The 19,853-nt window shown below is 33.7% G+C and overlaps 1 protein-coding gene and 1 long non-coding RNA gene across 2 annotated transcripts in view; one reads left to right on the plus strand and one right to left on the minus strand.

Moving 5' to 3' along the window:
* LOC148279673 (uncharacterized) overlaps positions 1-19,853 on the plus strand; it is a gene marked incomplete at its 5' end in the record, with an annotated part of 532,408 nt that overhangs the window by 211,312 nt on the left and 301,243 nt on the right. The window lies entirely within an intron of this gene.
* On the minus strand, positions 9,747-19,657 carry LOC148279676 (uncharacterized). The gene is made up of 2 exons (XR_015822809.1): positions 19,533-19,657; positions 9,747-10,030 (listed from the first exon to the last, which is right to left on the minus strand). It is a non-coding gene; the product is annotated as an uncharacterized LOC148279676 (long non-coding RNA).

Below are 19,853 nucleotides of genomic sequence, written 5' to 3' on the forward strand. Positions count from 1 at the left end.
TCTTAATCATTTTTGTTACGTGAAGGTAAGATGATCAGTCTTACGCTCCAGGTATCAGTCCAGGGACCATGAAATATTCTTGTATAAAAACACCCTTTCAAATAAATATTTCATGTCAACCATGCCGGAAATCAAACCCGAGACCTCTTGCATGGTAGGCAAACGTGCCGACTACTACACCACGAGGCCGAGTATTATTGAAAGTCTTAAATTTATTTTGTACAATAAACTTGTACTACTTGTATCAAAGTCAAAATTAGCTCTTTGGTTTACGTCACAAAAATATTACTTTTTACTAACGAACTATATCCATCGCCGAACAAGACGGCTGTTAATATTTTGAAAAACCTTTTCGTTGTAGTATAATGTCTTGTGTTTTCCTTTCGGCAACCATCCGTGAAGACATATATCCCATCGCGCCATGTCACCTGAACAGAAGAACATTATATAAGGGTGATGAATGGATGCTGGGAAGGTTTTCCTTCTTCATCACTGCCACCACTGGGGAATATCACGAGGAGCTTTATCAATATCACATCTTCTAATACGCACTAAAATCTAAGGTGGATATTCTATTCTGTGGAGATAAAAAAGCCCAATGCGATTTCTTTAGATAATATACTCTTGGTATGAAGATAAAAACATTTTCTTAAATTGTGTTTTACTCGCGTCACAAAAATTAACATTTCATTGCTACAAAGTAAAATAGCGTGATAATACGTACTCGTATGTTTGTCTCATTGATAAACAGATACATTTTTTAAACCGGTGTGAATAACAGTTTTTTTCATTATTTTTAAATTTATATTTTGATTACTAGAAAAGTTGCAGGCAAAGTCAACAATAATGTTTCTTTTGTTAAAAAAAAAAAACAATGACGTAGTGTATTTTCCACTAGAAAATTCAATTAAAAAAAGTAATTATTGCAAAGTCTTTTTGTTAAAAAAAACTAACAAATATTGGGATCTGGTCGCGGTAATAAAGTAGCGAAATTTGGCCAAAAATCGATTAAGTATTTTTTGTTCCTGATAATGTACTATTAAACAAATAAATTACGTTTGGAACATCTAAAAAATGATGAGAGCCTTTGGGAAGGTAGGAAATATTTTTTTAGGTAGGTAAACGATAATTTGCATTTTTGAATCCCACCTCGACACTTTTTGTGGTGGAGGTATCAATTGAACGTAGTTATACAGAAAGTAGAAAAGTAAAACTGAGATAATAGCATCTTAGTGAAAAGAGTGAAATTTTCTAATCTACTCACTAGTTGGAATGTTTTTGACTTTAACAAATGATAAACAATGAATACATTAGTTTTTTTTTGTATATATAACAAACAAGAATTTCATTACGTAATTTACCAGTTTTAATGATTTTTATATAACCGTGTGATTTTTCTCTTGCTGTGGGTGTTTTTTGCAAATTGAGAAATGCCATTTTTGTAATCGATACCATTTTCAGGTTGTGATAAATACAGTTTTTTTGAGTGAAAGTAGTATGTTTTTATCAGAACATAGAATTGACCTTACTGCACCCGATAACATCAAAAATTCATTTTTTCTAAATTGTGGACTGGCTGCTTTCTGCATAAATACGTTTAATTATACGTAGTTTGGTAGTGTTTTTAAAAAAATAATGATTTGTTTTTAAAAAAAATGCAATCTGCTACGTTAATGGTACGTAAATGTTTTTTGTTAAGTTTATTGATTGGATTAACGTTACGCTAAGTAGATATACGTTTTTTGAAAAAAAGGTTCGATACATACTTTTGACAGGTGCGTAAGTACCTAGTGGCAATAAGGATGCTGAAAATTGTAAGATTAAGGTACATACGCCCCTAGGGTGGCGGAAAAAATTGCCTCCATGGCTAAATCTTTATTGCCCGTAATACGTTACCAGCTCCCGTAGAAGTATCTACGCCTTGCCCATTGTTGGGCTTAATGTACATGAAAACCTAATGCATAATAATATTTTCTGGCAATGAAAATAATACGAAGCGGGGTACGTTGTATGAACTCACAAACTCAAACAAACTTGTTCAATCTATTCATGAAAACAGGTTTGTTTATATTGTTTTGTGTTATATCTTTATTTAACTTCACAAAATTCAGAGAAAAATCAGTTATCTGAGGAGATTTAAGTCTAGAGCTATGTAAAATTATAAAATCGATTTATTCATGCTGCTAACTCTTTCTCCACAATTCGATTAAAAATTAATTGATTTTGTTTGAAAATTGATCGTCAATATCATTGATTTTCAAGGCCATTTGGATAATTATCATATTTTTCCTAGGTTATTACGGCAAATTGTGACTGAAGTTAGTACATGAAAATATTTAACATTTTATAAGTCTTAGACATGGACTGTGAAATGTTGTTCAAAACGTCAGCTAAAATTGCAAAAAATAAGCAGCATTTCAATCCTAAAAAAGTTATTATTAAAGTTATTTTTTTCTCTTTAATTATAAATTAGTGGAAACTTTTAAATGTTGTTTGATTTGAAATAAAGCACATATTTTGAAAAATTACAACCATTTTATAGCATGTCATAAACTTTGTAAATGTCAAACAGTCCCTTATCAAAAATGTTCTCCATGTCTATCTGGGTCAATTAAAACAAATCCTATTTTACAGGCAAGCTCCTATTTAAACAATATTTCGAGTCTATCCAATTTTTGTAGACAAGAATAGAATTCAACCCCCTTGGAAGTTATTAATATTAACCTATTAAAACGAAGATGGAGAACATTTTACAGAAATAAATATAGAAGTCTAGGTATTTACAGAGCTTATGATCTGTCATTGTCATTTTTAAGTGGCACTTACCATTCTGCCTATTTTTGAACATAAATATTCGAAAAATTAAAGAAATACTGATGTTCAAACATAGGCAGAACGGTAAATGTTTCTGTACTATATTTCCTTTGACCTTCGCAAATTCGACCACATAACCGAATATCAGACTCAACTACACTGGTTCAGTATCAGGCATAGAAGAAACATTCACATTCTATTACTTCTTTACAATATTTTAAATAATCCCACCTCGCCTGTTTATCTGAGAGAGCTTTTCCAACCTCTATCAGAACACGAACTATCTCTTCGTTCTAGTGACGAGAGAATGAACCCTTTTAATACTCTTTCATCGCTCTTATTTTCTTGTCTTCTCTTTCACAATAGTAGCTGCTCGATTGTGGAATAATCTACCCACTAATGTTAGAGACGCCCCTTCTTTATTTACATTTAAGTCAAGATTGAATTGTCACTATCTAAATATTTAAGTTGGTCCTTAATTCTTCTTCTTTTCTTCCCATTCCCTCTCTTCTTTTCACAGTATAGTGTTAATTTTTTTTATTTTCTCATTTTTTTTTTTTAATTTTTACTTAAAATTGTATGTTTCAATATGTCCATGTACTTGTAATTTTCTCAAACTAAACAGTTTGGGTAGGTAGAAAGAAATTGCCTTAAGGCAATATGCCCGCCCTTTTATTTAAATAAACTGTATATGTATATAAAGTGTTTTAATAAAGAAAATAAATGAATAAATGTTACACAGTGTGTAAAATGGCCACTTAAACCAAGTAATTACCCGCCATACGCCCTGTAAACGCCTAACTTTCTACTAGTATATTACTGTTTTAATATATTAATATACTTTTTACTTATTTTTTCTTCTCAGTTTATGATAGGTCAAAAGTCTTGTAAATAACATCTACTTTTCCTTAAAAAGTTCTCTATCTCCGTTGAAACATCTTTTAATTAGAATAAAACGCATTTCACAGCCAATCGCCTTTTTCCTTCCAACTTAAATATTCTTCCGGCGTGTATTGTTCTCACTCAACACTTAGAAAATAAACTCGCGCTGAATTTGCGGCTACAAAGTTAATCGGCAAACTTTGGGGGTGGATTAACACTATACCACTTAGTTTAATCAATCCTGTAGACAAACTCTTAGATGTTATCACCAAGATGATGCTAACTTTTTCTAACAAATGTCCTCGGGCTATCGAATAGACACAGGGAAAGATTGATAATGAACTAAAGGCCGACATTAGTGGCGTGATAACACGACCATTACGCACTTTAGTAAACGAGACCATTATTTATTATTGCTATTAAAGACGATTCTAAACGCGTTTTTGGCTACTAATGCGTCTATAAAATAAGAAATTTATCTGAATTTAGACTATTATCTTATACAAAAGGTTTAAATCAATAATTTAGACAAAAAAAATATATGATTTGCTACTAGGACTTGTTCACTGTTCAATATAAATGTTGAATACATTCCTCGGTATTTTTGAAGGATATTTTTCAATTCTAATATGTAAATCGTAATTAAGGTATGTGACTTGTTTTGTTTTGTTAAAATACTTCCTTGCTTTCTTTATAACCTCTAGTTCAAAAACTAAAATTGTTAAATCTGAAAAATCAATAATGTCTTCTCGTTTTAACATATCACTACAGAGATGAAGAACAATTAATAGAAGGTAACATTGAAGTCTTGGCATCTACAGGGCTTATGACCTGTCATTGGCTGGTGTAAATGGCCACTTTACACACTGTGTAACATTTACCATTCTGCCCATATTTGAAAATCTATATTCCTTCAGTTCTTTCATCTGTTAATATTTATGAAATAAAAAAGCTGCAACCATTATTTACGCGGGTAAGATTCACCTGATTGAATTATTTCACATACATACTAAGCAACGCCTAAAAATTTCTAAGTCAATTTCCATATTTCTTCATGGACCAGGTGGATTTATCAAAGCCAATGACGGGTCATAAGCCCTATAGATGCCTAGACTTATATATTGTCACCTCTAAATTGTTCTTTATCTCTGTTGTAATATGTTGATATTTCCAGCTCCCCAGGGAGTTGAATCCAGTCTTTGTCTACAAAAAATTTAACAAACTCAAAATATTGTTGTTTCTTTGTCTCCATAATAACTGTCTTGATAAATTAATACATTTAATATTTCTAGTTCATATAAAGTTAAAACAAATTCTGAGAATGCATTGCATTATGTTATATATTGTATAATTCGCAAATAAGAAAATAAATAACGATAAAGATATTTTGTTTCCAAAGAATGTGCAAAGACAGTTTTATCATCTTCTTAACATTTCGTTTGTTAATATTTGTATGTAACCACTTTTTGACCGACTTTTCTATGCCTACCGGTTTCGAAACGAACCATTCTCTTCGACAGGAATATTTTTTTTTTCTCGAGATTGCTAGTAATCGAACCTGGAAACTGTGTAATAGATACACTAATTACTTTGCCACAAAATGAACAAAGAATGCAATAATTTCACAAGACAATATCCAAAATAGTGAAAAATAGATAATCTTGGTAAAAAAATGTAATACAAGAATGATCCAGAAAATGGTTAAAAATTCAAATTCCGGGAATCAAACGATATTTTTGAAATTAAATTTAAATTTAAATTTTGAATCGATTTCAATAAAAAAAACAAACTGTTTTACCATTTTTAACCATTATTGTGAGCTATTTTTATTTCACACAGTATCTACGCATACTATTAAAGAAAAACATTTTATGTGAATAACGCATTCATACAACCACCAATAATTTTATCTTTTTATTGAATTCGTTCGGAGACCTAGCATGTCTTACAACAACCCTGATTCGTGCGGAAACGACGTCGGAAGAAAGGTTAGTAATCGGCTACGGCCTTTAGTAATTAACATGAAAATTTACTTTGTTAACTGCTTAGCTAAGCTTGCATGTAATTTGAAAAAAAGGGGCAATCTATTTTCGAAACCATCAAGATCCCGTTAAGTAGATAAGTATATTTAAAGCTATACGTAGGAACTGTATTTAACCGTTAAGCATATTTTTGTTTTGAAAAAAATAAACTATTATGAAATGAGTTCAATTGAAATGAGCTACCATTTATGATTTTTTTTAAATTAAAGCGTTACTCTATGATTGAAATGTTCGGTAATAACTTTATTTACTAGGCACAACTCGGGAGAGCAATGCAAATCTGTCCATACAATATCCATAAAAGCTACATGCGCTAGATGGCTCCCCAATGCACCTCTCTACAACACACGAGAAGAATGTAATACTACTTTAATATACATTTAAATACAATATTTGAGTTTGTCCAAATGTTTGTAGACAAAAGACTGGATTTCACCCCTCAAGAGTCATTAAAATTAACAAACTACAAAAAAGATAGAGAATACTTTAAAGAAGAGAATATGGAAATCTAGGTATCTAAAAAGCTTATGAGCTGTCATTGGCTATTTAAAGTGGCCACTATACACACTGACACAAGAAGAAGTTTGAAAATTTTGTTTTCAGGCGTTGCCAAGTATGCGAAATAATTCAGTCGGATGAATCTTTTCACAACAATAAAGGTTTCAGCTCTTTAACTTCACTAAAAACAACAAATGGAGGAATTGAAGAAATGTGGATGTTCAAATATAGGCAAAATGGTAAATGTTACACAGTGTGTAAAGTGGCCACTTAAACCAGCCAATGACAGTTCATAAGCCCTGTTAATGCCTAGACTCTCATATTTCCTTCTTTAAATCATCAGTGTTTTGATTTGCAAGCAAGAAAAATAATTTTCTACGACAGAAAATTAATGATAATTAAAATCTATTGTTTATGTAACCTTTTAACATTTTATTATTAAAACCAATATTTTACGAAATCGCGCTTTCAAAAAAATGTTTTCACTAATAAATATAACTTTTATTTATCAATTATAAAGAAGAATTATTTTCTATCATGGATAAAAATCCTTTTTATGTACTTTCGTTTACCCATACAACATTTAATGCTGTTACGGGTAAACAAATTTATCTCCATTTTGAGCATTAAAAAAAAAAAAAAACTCAATATATAATTTTGAAAAAAAAAATACTTTAAAAAATCTCATTAAAAATTATCAGGTGTTTAAAGTATAAAATCGACTAATTTGTCACACCTGAAATGTTAAGTTTGGGAGATACTGTAGTTTATTTCTCGCATACAGATGTTTCAAATGACATAACATTATTTTTTGTGAAAAAGCTTGAATAGATAAATGCAAAATACATCATTCAGACTATTCACAAATAGTAAAAACTACAAAAAGTACATACAATAAAATTAACGGATTTAAAAATTAATATTTACTTTGTCATAAAAAAATATCAAACAACGCACATAGTAATTATTCTAAACACTTACCACAAAAAACCTTTCTTTTTATTCTAAAACACTTTTAACTAAAATAATATTTTTTCCAAAATCGGAAAAATTTACTTTTTGCTTACGACATTACTTGTACAGGATAATATAAAAAATATAAATCTGAATATAAATCAGCTTTTTTGTTTCTACCCACGCAATAATGCTGGTTAATTACGCTTTTATTCGATCAAAAGCAAATAAAATTATTTAAACAAATATTAAATTCAAATGCTTTGTAAATTGCAAACGGACCAACAATCAATTAGAATGCCTTGATACACAAATCTCATTGATTAATATTTTTTGGGATACAAGAAATTTCAATTACTGCTTAAAATTGGCAACGTTTTAAAAAACAGTAAAATTGGCAAAATGCTCAATAAAAAGCCCAATATTTTAATTCAATTTGAAACAACAACTCTGTGTAGTAATATTTTATTTTCCAAACAATGTTTTATCAAAAAACTATTCATAACTTATGCCTAATGGTACCTTCTTCCTTTACGAAATATGCAATAACAACTGAGATTGCCCTCAACTGCTTAAGAAAATTAAAATTCGTATCCCTTAACATACAACTCGGCTGCAACAATTATTTCATGTTCGTATTTCAAGCACGAATTATAATAAAAATGCATCTTTGCCCAGAATTGTAAATAATTATAACACGTTTTCTTACTGAAATAAATAAATATTTTCTCAATTTAAACTAATTTAAAGAAAATGCTAGAACCCTTATTAAATACAATAACTATAATTTACTCTAACTGACCTTTTATTTTATTTTTTAACAAAAACCTTTTTTTAAAAATTATTTCATTATTATTGTAATATCTTATTTATTTTTTATGTGTGGAATGATGCGGAGTGGCTATTTCAATGTACGTTTTTTTCTTCTTTTTTTGACATCGTATTTAGTAATGTATAGAACACTATAATTGGTCTTTAATTTTGGGTTTATTTGTAAATATTTTTTATATTGTAATGGCTGTTGTTTTTTTTTAATAAATGAAAAAAAAATAAAACCTTCGAACAAATTTTGGTATACAGTACACCTAGTGATGGCGAATCTATCCATATGACCTGTGGGTCAGACATTAACCCACGCAGGTTTTTTAAATGGCCCACTCTTTGATTTTAAGGAACTTAATTTTACCAACAATATTTTAAGTTTGTCCAAATTTTTGTAGACAAGGACTAAATTTAACTCCCTGGGGAGCTGTTTATATTACAATATTACAACAGAGGTGAAGAACATTCAAGAGAAGGTAAAATAGCAGTCTAGGCATCTACAGGGCTTATGACCTGTCAATGGCTGGTTTGAGTTGCCACTTTACACACTGTGTAACATTCAACATTCTGCTTATATTTAACTTTACTTCACAAACATCCACAGATGAAATAATTGAAGGAATATAGATGTTCAAATATGGGCAAAATGGTGAATGTTACACAGTGTGTAAAGTGGCCACTTAAACCAACCATTGAAAGATCATAAGCTCTGTAGATGCCTAGACTTCTATATTAGCTTTTTTTAAATGTTCTTTATCTCTGTTGTAATATGTTAACTTAATTTTATATCAGAAAAGAGAAAACAGATAATCAAAAATATTTTTAAAAATAAAGTACGTATTTCTTAATTCAAATGAAAATTAATTATTTCCAAGCAGGCATTGGCTAGCTGATTTTCTTCATCATTGTTTGTCGTATTTCATCGTAAATATCAACTTTTTAGAGGATTTTAAACACTTTTATGTCCGCCCAATATTAAAAAAATATTTTTTATCAAAAATAATATTTGTAAAAATAAAAACATGTCTTCAATATTACAATAATTATTTCATGTCCGCTCCCTAGTTGGGGCATATGCTGTCCACAAGTACCTCCAAGCATCTCTGTCGGCTGCCAGCTCCTGTGCATCCTCCTAAGTCAGGTTCGCGTCCCGTAGTTCTGACACGAATTGCTGACGAACAATTAGCAGCAAACGTTCAGGACGTCGAGAACCTGATGCGTTGTAAAGTAGGCAAGCGTGGTTAAGGCTCTCAGGAGGCATTTGCAGCACACGGCCAAGCCGACCGTATCGCCTCCGCTTGATGACAGTTGTCACCGAAGTTTTCTGCGTCCGTTCTCTTATTACTTCATTCCTGCTAAAGTCAAACCACCGCACACCCAAGATTCTTCTGAGACACCTATTCTCAAAACCCAGAATTTTGCTGCTTTGGACCCTAGTGAGGTGCCACTATTTGCATCCAATAAAAGCACTCAAAAAACTATATTTCAATTCAGAAGCAAGTAGGTCCACGTGGACACTGGTGGATCGTTGTGAACATACCTGAGTTTTATATTTATCAACTCAACTCAACAACACAACAAAATAAATTAATTTTAAAAACGTATTTCAGTTATATGTACTACGTTATAACTATAAAAAAAGCCATACAAAAAAGTGAATTATTATATTAATAACTTTTTCAGAATTAATAATTTAAAAATGTATTTAAATTTCATTCAACAAAGACGGAAAACATTTTTGAGAAGGGAATACGGAAGTTTAGACATTTACAGGGCTTATGACCTGTCATTGGCTGGTTCAAGTGGCCACCTTACACACTATGTAACATTGACCATTCTGCCTATGTTTGAACATCCACATTTCTTCAACTCTTCCATTTGTTGACTTTTGAGAAGTAAAAAAGCTGAAACCTTTATCACGTGGCGTGGGTGAGATTTATCCGGCTGAACCAAATCACCTACTAGGCAACGCCTGAAAACTTTTGTCCAATTTTTATACTTCTTCTTTTCCAGCCAATCTGCAAGCATTTAGACATACTTGTGGCGGGTCGACAACGACGGCACGAGCCGAACATTGCCGAACGCCGACGTAGAGCGTACGAACGGGCCAAACCGGCTACGAGAAAACTACCGGATTCCGACCTCACCGCACGCGTCTTCGAGGCACAAAATTACCGCCAATTTAGATTTACCAACTTCATTTTATTTTGCCTAATATAGTTATTAGAATCCTTCTTTCAATGTGTTAGCTTCAGTAGTTTAGTTTCGTGAATAAATCTTTGTGTAAAACGTAAGTACCCTGTTTTACTTGCTCTCATTCTGTGCACCCACATAACTTTGTACATCACAAAATTAGGCCACCAACTAGGTGCCTACATAAAGGTGGTAACAACATATCCCAAAAGTGGTATACCCCGACGTTTGAACACGAAAACACAACATTAAACAATCAATCACGGTGACCCCATTCAAATTCCATAAAAATTGCGCAAAATTTCAGACAGAAATATCTTCGCTTGACAAAATTGTACAACAATTACTTTTTTTCGGTCGGTACATGAAAAATTTAAAATTTCATTTTTAATTTGATTGCACTTTTAATTTATTTGTAATTAATCAAGGTTAATCTATTTCAAGGTTAACTTATTGTAAGGTTAATTAATTTAGTATAATAGAATTATATTATAATAATTATAATATATAATAGAATTAGATTTTTCAAAGACCGAGCGAATCGAGTGAATTTTTCTGTCGGTAACAATCTTCAATGTAAATGTAACTAATGTAAATGTAATTAATGTAACTAGTAGAATTGATTAAACTGTGATTAATTTCTTAACAATATTACTCGGCCGGGATTAATTCAAACAGGTGATTCATAATTTAACTAAAATTATTATAAACAAACATAATATAATACGTTCGAGCGACTCGCTCACCAAAAATCGCACGCCGAGTAATACATTCCTACAACACATATAAATTTTATTTTTTTTTATTTTTCTTGAGTCGAACACACAAACAATTCACACGAACATTTACATAGGGTGCCAGATTGAGTAGAGGTACTTACAGGGTACCGGAACATAATTATTTTTGACAAATATTATATGGCGAGACAAGCGTGACGTAGGCATCCGAAAGTTTTCTCCTTGTGAACGCACTGCGGGAGTAAGTTTTTTTTTTACCAGCGAAATCTATCGGAAATATTTTTCAGCTGGCGCAGTCGTGCACAATACTTGCAATTTGTAAAATTTTAATTTTGTAAACAACTTGAAACTATCAAACAAACAGATATTCGGGCGGCTAAGCCGACGAATGTTTAACTTAGTACGTGGACATTAGTATCCATACTTTTTTTCTATATACATTATATCGTGTGACTGTACTATATATGTTTATATTTTTAACCTAGGCTATGCATGTTATTATGTGTTACAGATTTGAAGTTTTACCATAAACATTTTTAAACTTGATATATTGTACAACGGACAATCAAAAGGAATATTAATATTGAGGGGACCACTCAGGCTTGGAGAATACAAATACCTAATAGTTGGAAAATGTGTTCCGCCGTATGGTAAAATAATTATTTAAATTTTCTGTTTTTAATTTTCTTTTCTATAACTTGCACAGTACATACATAACAAATAGTGACTCTGACATTTAAAAAATAAATATTTTTGTTTGAAATTTAAATAAAAATTTAAATTTAAATCTAATAATTTAAACTTAACTTTTTAATACAACTACACTCATTATTGAATACTTTTATTTCAATATTTTAACTTATACTGTAATCATTATTACATACATTTTTCTGAATTTTTTTTTTTAAAAACGAATATTTTTAAACTGTAAACAATGGCTAACAAGGACAACACTGACTTGACAAATATCAACACAGCAAACAACATGTTCCACACGGATAGGATTAGCGTTAAACTACCACAGCTATGGGTGAACAACATCGAACTTTGGTTTAAACAGATAGAAGCACAATTCGAGTTGGCAAACATAGTTTCAGAAGACGCACGTTATAGTCACTTAGTGTCAAAACTTGAACAAGCGCACATAGAACAAGTTTCAGATATTTTACTCATGGAACCGAACCGAGCAAAATATACGAGGCTGAAGGAAGCTATAATCCAACGCATGGGCTGTCCACAGGACAGAAGGAGAGAAAAACTGTTTTCTTCCTTACAGCTTGGGGATCGAAACCCATCCAGCCTACTTAGAGAGATGCGGACGCTAGCAATAGGTTTACAAATAGACGAAACGACGTTGCAATACTTGTGGATACAACAACTGCCCAAGACGATCCAAGCGCATTTAGCCATAAGCGAAGATGACTGGGATAGGCAAGCGACGATAGCAGATCGCCTAATACAGGTGTACACACAGGATAATGTAGCGGTAGTAGGTACCAACAATAAAAATAACATTTGTAGTTTAGAACAGTCCGTACAAGCTCTAACCCATAAGGTAGAGAGTTTATTTCACACAATCAACAAACAGCATAGTCACAACAACAATAACAATAGATTCAAACACACAACAAGTAACAGCAGTAACAATTTCAATAACAACAAATACAACAACAATTTCAACAAAACAAGCTATAGGGCCAACGGAAATAACAAGAAAACTATTCTTTGTTACTTCCACACAAAATTTGGCGATCAAGCTAAGAAATGCGTCACACCATGTGAATTTAAACCGCATCTAGCTTCAAAAAACTAGATGGTCGAATCATAGCGGAGGCGGCTGATTCAACCAACACAACACGTCTCTTTGTTAAAGATCGTGATACCGGTGTGTCATACCTCGTGGACTCCGGATCGGAAATATCATTAATTCCTAGATCTTTACACAAACGCCATGGAGAAAAGTCTAAGCTAATTCTCTATGCAGCGAACGGGACTACGATCCAGAATTTCGGAGTTACCACGGTAACACTGAATCTGGGATGTAAACAAATGTTTACATGGAAGTTTATAATAGCGGATACGACACGCCCTATTATAGGAGCAGATTTTCTCCACAACTTCCACCTGTTAGTAGATGTTAGGAACAAACGGTTAGTAGACAATACAAACGGCAAGATAGTCAGAGCATTTGACATCTCCACAAACAACAACATAACATGTTCCATATCATTAACAGACAAAACCAACATTTACCACTCACTCATATTGAAGTATCCACAACTAGTAGATATCAATAAACCATACGCAGGGCTGGATAAACACAACACAATCCACCATATAGATACCCGTGGCAAACCCGTTATGTGTAAGACTCGTCGGCTGTCCCCAGAACTACTGAGGCAGGCGAAGCAAGAGTTCGATCACATGGTGGCTCAAGGTATTTGTAGACCCTCCAAGAGTGAGTGGGCCTCTCCATTGCATATGGTGAAGAAGAGCGATGGTACTTATCGCCCTTGTGGCGATTACCGTAGCTTAAACGCACAGACGGTACCTGATCGTTATTCCTTGCCACATATCCACGATATATGCAAGGACTTATTTAACTGTAAAATTTTTTCCAAAATTGACTTACAACGAGCATATCACCAAATTCCAATTAATGAAACTGACATTAAAAAGACAGCTATAACCACACCATTCGGGTTATTTGAATTTGTAAGAATGCCATTCGGACTATCATGCGCTGCACAAACATTCCAACGTCACATCAACGAAGTCACAAGAGGTCTAGAAGGAGTACACGCATATATCGACGATATATTGATCGCTTCACCAGACGAAGAAACACATGTGGAACACTTAAAAGCTTTGTTCCAGCGACTTCAAGATCATGGAATGGTGGTAAACCCATCTAAATGCGAGTTTGCCAAGAAAACACTGTTATTTCTTGGTTATGAAATTTCGGCTGAAGGCATCGGACCCTCGCCAACAAAAGTGGAAGCCATCACGAACCTCAACAAGCCAGAAACCATTAAGCAGTTGAGAAGATTCTTGGCCATGGGAAACTTCTACCGAAGATTCATACCACGAGCAGCACACAAATTGATACGACTACACGATTACCTCAAGGGAGCAAAAAAGAATGACAACAGAAAAGTAGAGTGGAACGAAGTCACTACACACGATTTCGAAGAGGTCAAGAACTCGCTGATCAACGCCACTAAGCTTAGCTACCCAGAGGAAAGCAGCAAGATGTCAGTGTGGACAGACGCCTCAGATTACGCAATCGGAGGCGTGCTACAACAAACCACAGACGGCATCAACTACAAACCGATAAGTTTCTTCTCAAAAAAGTTGAACAAGGCTCAGTGTTCATATAGTACGTACGACAGGGAACTACTAGCCATTTTTGAGACTGTAAGGTACTTTCAACATTATCTGGAGGGCAGAGAATTCTGTATATACACGGACCATAAACCACTACAATTCGTGTTTAGAAGGAAAAGTCACGACAAAGAAAGCCCCAGACAACTCAGATATCTAGACTACATCTCACAGTTCAGCACGGACATCAAATACATAAAAGGAGAAGACAACGTCGTCGCCGATACCTTATCAAGAATCGACATGATCGAACAAGAGGCAAACATATCGTTCGAAAAGATCCATAAAGAACAAAGGCAGGACAACGAACTACTCGCACTCTTGGACGACAAGAACACTGCTCTGAACCTGATCAAAACCAACATGCAGGGACAAGAAATCGTCTTCGATCTCAACAAAGGCAACATGCGACCGTACATCCCAAAAACGCTACAGAGATCTTTCTTCAACCAAGTGCATAACCTCAACCATGCAGGAGCCGACGCCACGACCAAGACCATCAGTCAAAGAGGCGTCTGGAAAAATATGAAAGCAGACTGCGCAGCTTGGACGAAGGCCTGCATACCCTGTCAGAAGAGCAAAGTCAACAAACACACGAGGACACCGATCATCAAGATCGACATGCCGAGACAGAAATTCTGCGTGGTCCATGTCGACCTCATCGGACCTTTTCCACCATCAGAGGGACTGAGGTACTGCCTCACATGTATCGACCGATACACTCGATGGGCGGAAGTAATCCCTATCGCAGATATCCAGACCCACACAATCATCAGAGCCATCTGGGACAACTGGATTGCGAGATACGGCGTACCGGAGAAAATTATAACTGATCAGGGTAGGCAATTCATGTCTACGGACTTTAACTTGTTTTGTTCCAGATCAGGCATAGCACACTCCAACACGACGCCTTACCATCCACAAAGTAATGGCATGATCGAGCGATTTCATAGAACGCTGAAGACGGCCATTAAAGCTCACCACCCTGTTCCGTGGACAAAATCGATCAGCACCATACTACTCGGACTGAGGGCCACACTGCGCACGAATGCAGAGCACTCAGTAGCAGAGATGCTGTATGGGTGCAAACTAAAGTTACCAGCAGACATCCTGGAGCAGACGAACGACTACATTGACCCGGACTCCTACACTAGGCAACTGGTAAATTTCATGCAAAACGTCAAACCAAGGCCAGTCGAGCACCACAATAAAGGTAACGTTTTCATCCACCCGGAACTAAAGAGAGCCACACACTTGTTTCTGAGGGACGACAGAGTGTACAAACCCCTGATGCCGAACTACAAGGGGCCCTACAAGGTCATCACCAGGGCGGAAAAGACGGTAACACTGGACGTGGATGGCGAACATAAAAAGGTTTCGCTGGACAGGTGCAAGCCGGCGTTCCAGACAGCGGAAGAACGAGCCAGTCCAGCAGAAACGGAAACACCAACAGAACAACCGGCATACACAACGCGTAGCGGCAGGAGGGTGATACAGCGTCAGTTTTGAAAAACAGATTTCAAAACTTGGAAGGGGGCTGTGTGGCGGGTCGACAACGACGGCACGAGCCGAACATTGCCGAACGCCGACGTAGAGCGTACGAACGGGCCAAACCGGCTACGAGAAAACTACCGGATTCCGACCTCACCGCACGCGTCTTCGAGGCACAAAATTACCGCCAATTTAGATTTACCAACTTCATTTTATTTTGCCTAATATAGTTATTAGAATCCTTCTTTCAATGTGTTAGCTTCAGTAGTTTAGTTTCGTGAATAAATCTTTGTGTAAAACGTAAGTACCCTGTTTTACTTGCTCTCATTCTGTGCACCCACATAACTTTGTACATCACAAAATTAGGCCACCAACTAGGTGCCTACATAAAGGTGGTAACAACACGACTAAATACTCAAACATTGTTGAAATAATATATTATTAAAAAACCATTTTGTATTTTTTCAGTAGACAAGTACTACTTACGAGTACTCTCTAATTATTTTGGTCTAGTTTATATTTACACCTCAATATGAAATACCCGAAACATGTGTTCCAACTAATATTAAATTCGTATGTGGTGTCATGAAAAAATGCAATCTGGTTTATTAATAATATATTTTGTAAATAATGTACAATAAAGATGTTTTTTTTATTCGAATGATTGAAAATCCTAATTGAAACTAATTACGATATCCGATTAGATTAGTTTTTCCCAAAATAATTATACCTAGGTATTAAATATTAAACCAGCATCACCGTCCTGGTAAAATGATATTGAAACATGATTAAACTTAAACATTTTACTTTCGAATGGTTTCACTATGCAGGATGTGTAAGGGATGAAATTATTTAAACTTCTACAAAATTTTAATCTGACTTCTCGCGCGTAGCTAACTGCCGCTAGGCCAGTTTTTCAAAAGAAACTGTGTGAACTTTTGTAGCTACGAAAATATTTGTTAATATAAGTGCATGTGAAATATTTAAGTGGAATGATTATCATGTTAATTATTTTTTTATTCAAACATTTATCAACCAGCAAACATTTAAATTGCTGTGCGGAACCATTTTTTTTGTACAATGCAAATTGTTTTAATTCTTTGAATTAGTTATTTATTTAATGGTTGAATGGATGAATAAATTATTAAATATTCACCTTAGAAATAAGTAACGTGTGAAATATATGATTTTTTTTAATCCCTTATGAATCTCGTAATTTACATGTTACGTTTTTAATATCATACACTTAAATTGATTTATTTTTTTTATTGCCTGTACAAACACATTATTTACTCTTTTTAAAGGGTAAATTTTGTGAAATTGGCTGGCAAATACAATAATAATCTGATTTGGAAAGTGATTCAAAAAGTAAAAATATAGTGTATTATTAGAGATAAATAACTATTTTTGTTCAAATATTTATACCGAACATGAATGTTCAAACGTCGGCAGAGTTGTAAATGTTACAGTGCGTAAATTGGCTACTTAAACCAGCCAATAAGGGGTTAGCTTCTTAAAAGTATTTTCCATCATTGTTGTAATATGTTATCATTAATAACTCTGTAGAAAGTGAAATCCAGTCAGTGTCTACAAACATTTCAACAAAATCAAAATATACTAAATTGAAAAATATCTTCCGATGCTTCTAAGTATGTAGGTGAAAGGACTACATCACTTGAATCTCAGCCACAAAAAAAAAGGAATTTTTAGCTTTTTAACTTCTTTAAATTCGACAAATGATTGAATTAAAGAAAAAATATGAATTTTTCAACACAAAACGGAACGGTGAATATTATACAGTATGTAAAGTGGCACTTAAGCAAGCCAAGACAAATTGTAAGCCCTATCAATGTCTAGACTTCCGGATTACCTATTCCAAAATGTTATCTTTTACTGTTTTAGTTAATACGGTAATAAAAAAAAGAGATTACATTCACAAATCATTTCTCTTCTTAAATAAAATCATCATCGTTCCTCTTTTCATGCTCGGTGGTGGATAAAACATCGTATTTAAAAACCAAATGCTAATATACGAATAATAGTTATCAATTAATTGAGACAGGGTGATAAGTTCCACCTTTCAGTTGCCATTCTAGGAATGATGAATTTTTGCAGTTTAAATAATCTTTAAAATCATATTTCAAACCCACCTTACCAGAAATTGACCCAGAATCTGAAAACTGGTATGCAAACGCGCTTACCACTACACAACAAGGCGGACTTAGTACTACTTGATTACCTTTATCAGGATTTTTACCTGACGACATCAGCCATCAAGTCAAAAACACCCGTCCAGAGTTCTGGTTCTATTTTACCCACAGAACTATATTTTTCATCCGCCTAGGCGCAAAAAAAATATTAAAAACGAATTTTAACGTTAGCTAACATTTCATTTCTAGATTCTGATTCCAAAACTGATTCTATTCTGAAAAACCCGCACTCGTTACTGGCGCCCTCGAAAGTTGAGCTTTTAGAACTTGGAGATTTTTAAACAAGATAGAAAGACCTTCCTCTTTTGCACCCTCGCCATTTCCTCCTCCCATACATCAAAGACATTATACTTGCATCCGTTTTCAAGGCACAGAGTCGTCTTCTTTCTTTATTTCCACTAAAAACGGAACTACAATCACACTCATTAGTTCGGCAGGCCAAGAGATTTATGCTTATCCCGAGGGGACCCGGAAAAAGCTTTTTTCTTCATTAAAAAGGTAATGAGGCAGCTGCTCGATTGAAGCGGAATCACAAAATTAAGTGAGGGTTAATCGGGCATCACGTTTAGGCCATTTTTCTATACATAGAATATCACAGAGTAAAGGAATATGGACTTATATTTAACTGTTGACTGTAGATACATCCAGCTATGATTGCCAAAATATTGTAACCGGCAGGAGATATATTTTGGGGGAGAATGTTTCTTCCTTTTTTATTATTAAAAACATATTTTGAGAACCAAGAATATTCATTTTTTCGATTTTTTTAAAAATACGAGTAATTATATCACCGCACGTTTACATTGGTTTTTTAAATCGTGAAATAATTCAAAGGGTGTCTGGGTATTGGCAAATAAATATCGCCGATTCAGATATATCGGAATATTTTTTTATTGGGAGAAAAAACACTTTCATTGGGTGTTTTGAACGGAAACTGTATTTTTAAAAGCAACAGAAAAGTTAATACCATTTTTTTGGCAATTCTATAGCTTAAAATTGAATGATCTAATTTTTCTCAAAATATTTCCAAAACATGCAAATTTTCTGTTCAGACAGACCAAGATTTTCCAAATTTTCTTGATTAATTCTTTCGAAATTCACAATCGTCGCTGATTGATGAATTCCCGATCTGATTTTCGCAGATGAGGCACTTTCCAAATCCGTCCCAAGGCTGCGCTAAGAATAATAAAATATAATATTTTTCCTTTTGATAAAGTTGAATCGATTCATCAATAAGATCGCGAGCTTACATCAAGAAGCGAGGAAAAGTATTTTTATTCGAGTAAAATGAATATTTGTAACACAAATTATATTATTGATATACGCGGTGAAAGTTCTAATGGGGGTCCAAACAAAAAAAAAGTCTAATACACCTAATTGTTTCAAAGTAAGTGCGTTTGTCTACCGTGCATCAGATCCTCGGTTCATTTGAGATATAAAGAAAACTACGTTTTGAGAAACTCCCCTTTCTTTTAGAAATTATAATTTGGCAGATGGACACCTACTTGTTTTTCAATATCGGATATTATTCTCATAGTTTGTGAAGATCGTCTTATGAAAGCGTTTTTTCAAACCTCAAACCAACGCAATGCAGTGAAAACAACTAAAAATAATTTTGTCTGTATTCAAGATAGAAAATTAAATTCCATGATTTTCGGAAAACTTGTTTTTGGAAACCTATTTTTTCTTTAAACTCTTCTTATTTCAAAATCGTTTGAGTACTTGTTTCAAATTCCTCAATTTTTTTTGTTAAAACAATTAAATAATAATGTGCACATAATTTTTTTGACAGTAAATTTAAATACAGATATTAACGATACTTTTAT

This window comes from Micrasema longulum, unplaced genomic scaffold (genome assembly GCF_059751315.1).
Source record: "Micrasema longulum isolate JH-2025_06_02 unplaced genomic scaffold, ASM5975131v1 h1tg000682l, whole genome shotgun sequence".
Taxonomy (NCBI): Eukaryota; Metazoa; Arthropoda; class Insecta; order Trichoptera; family Brachycentridae; genus Micrasema; species Micrasema longulum.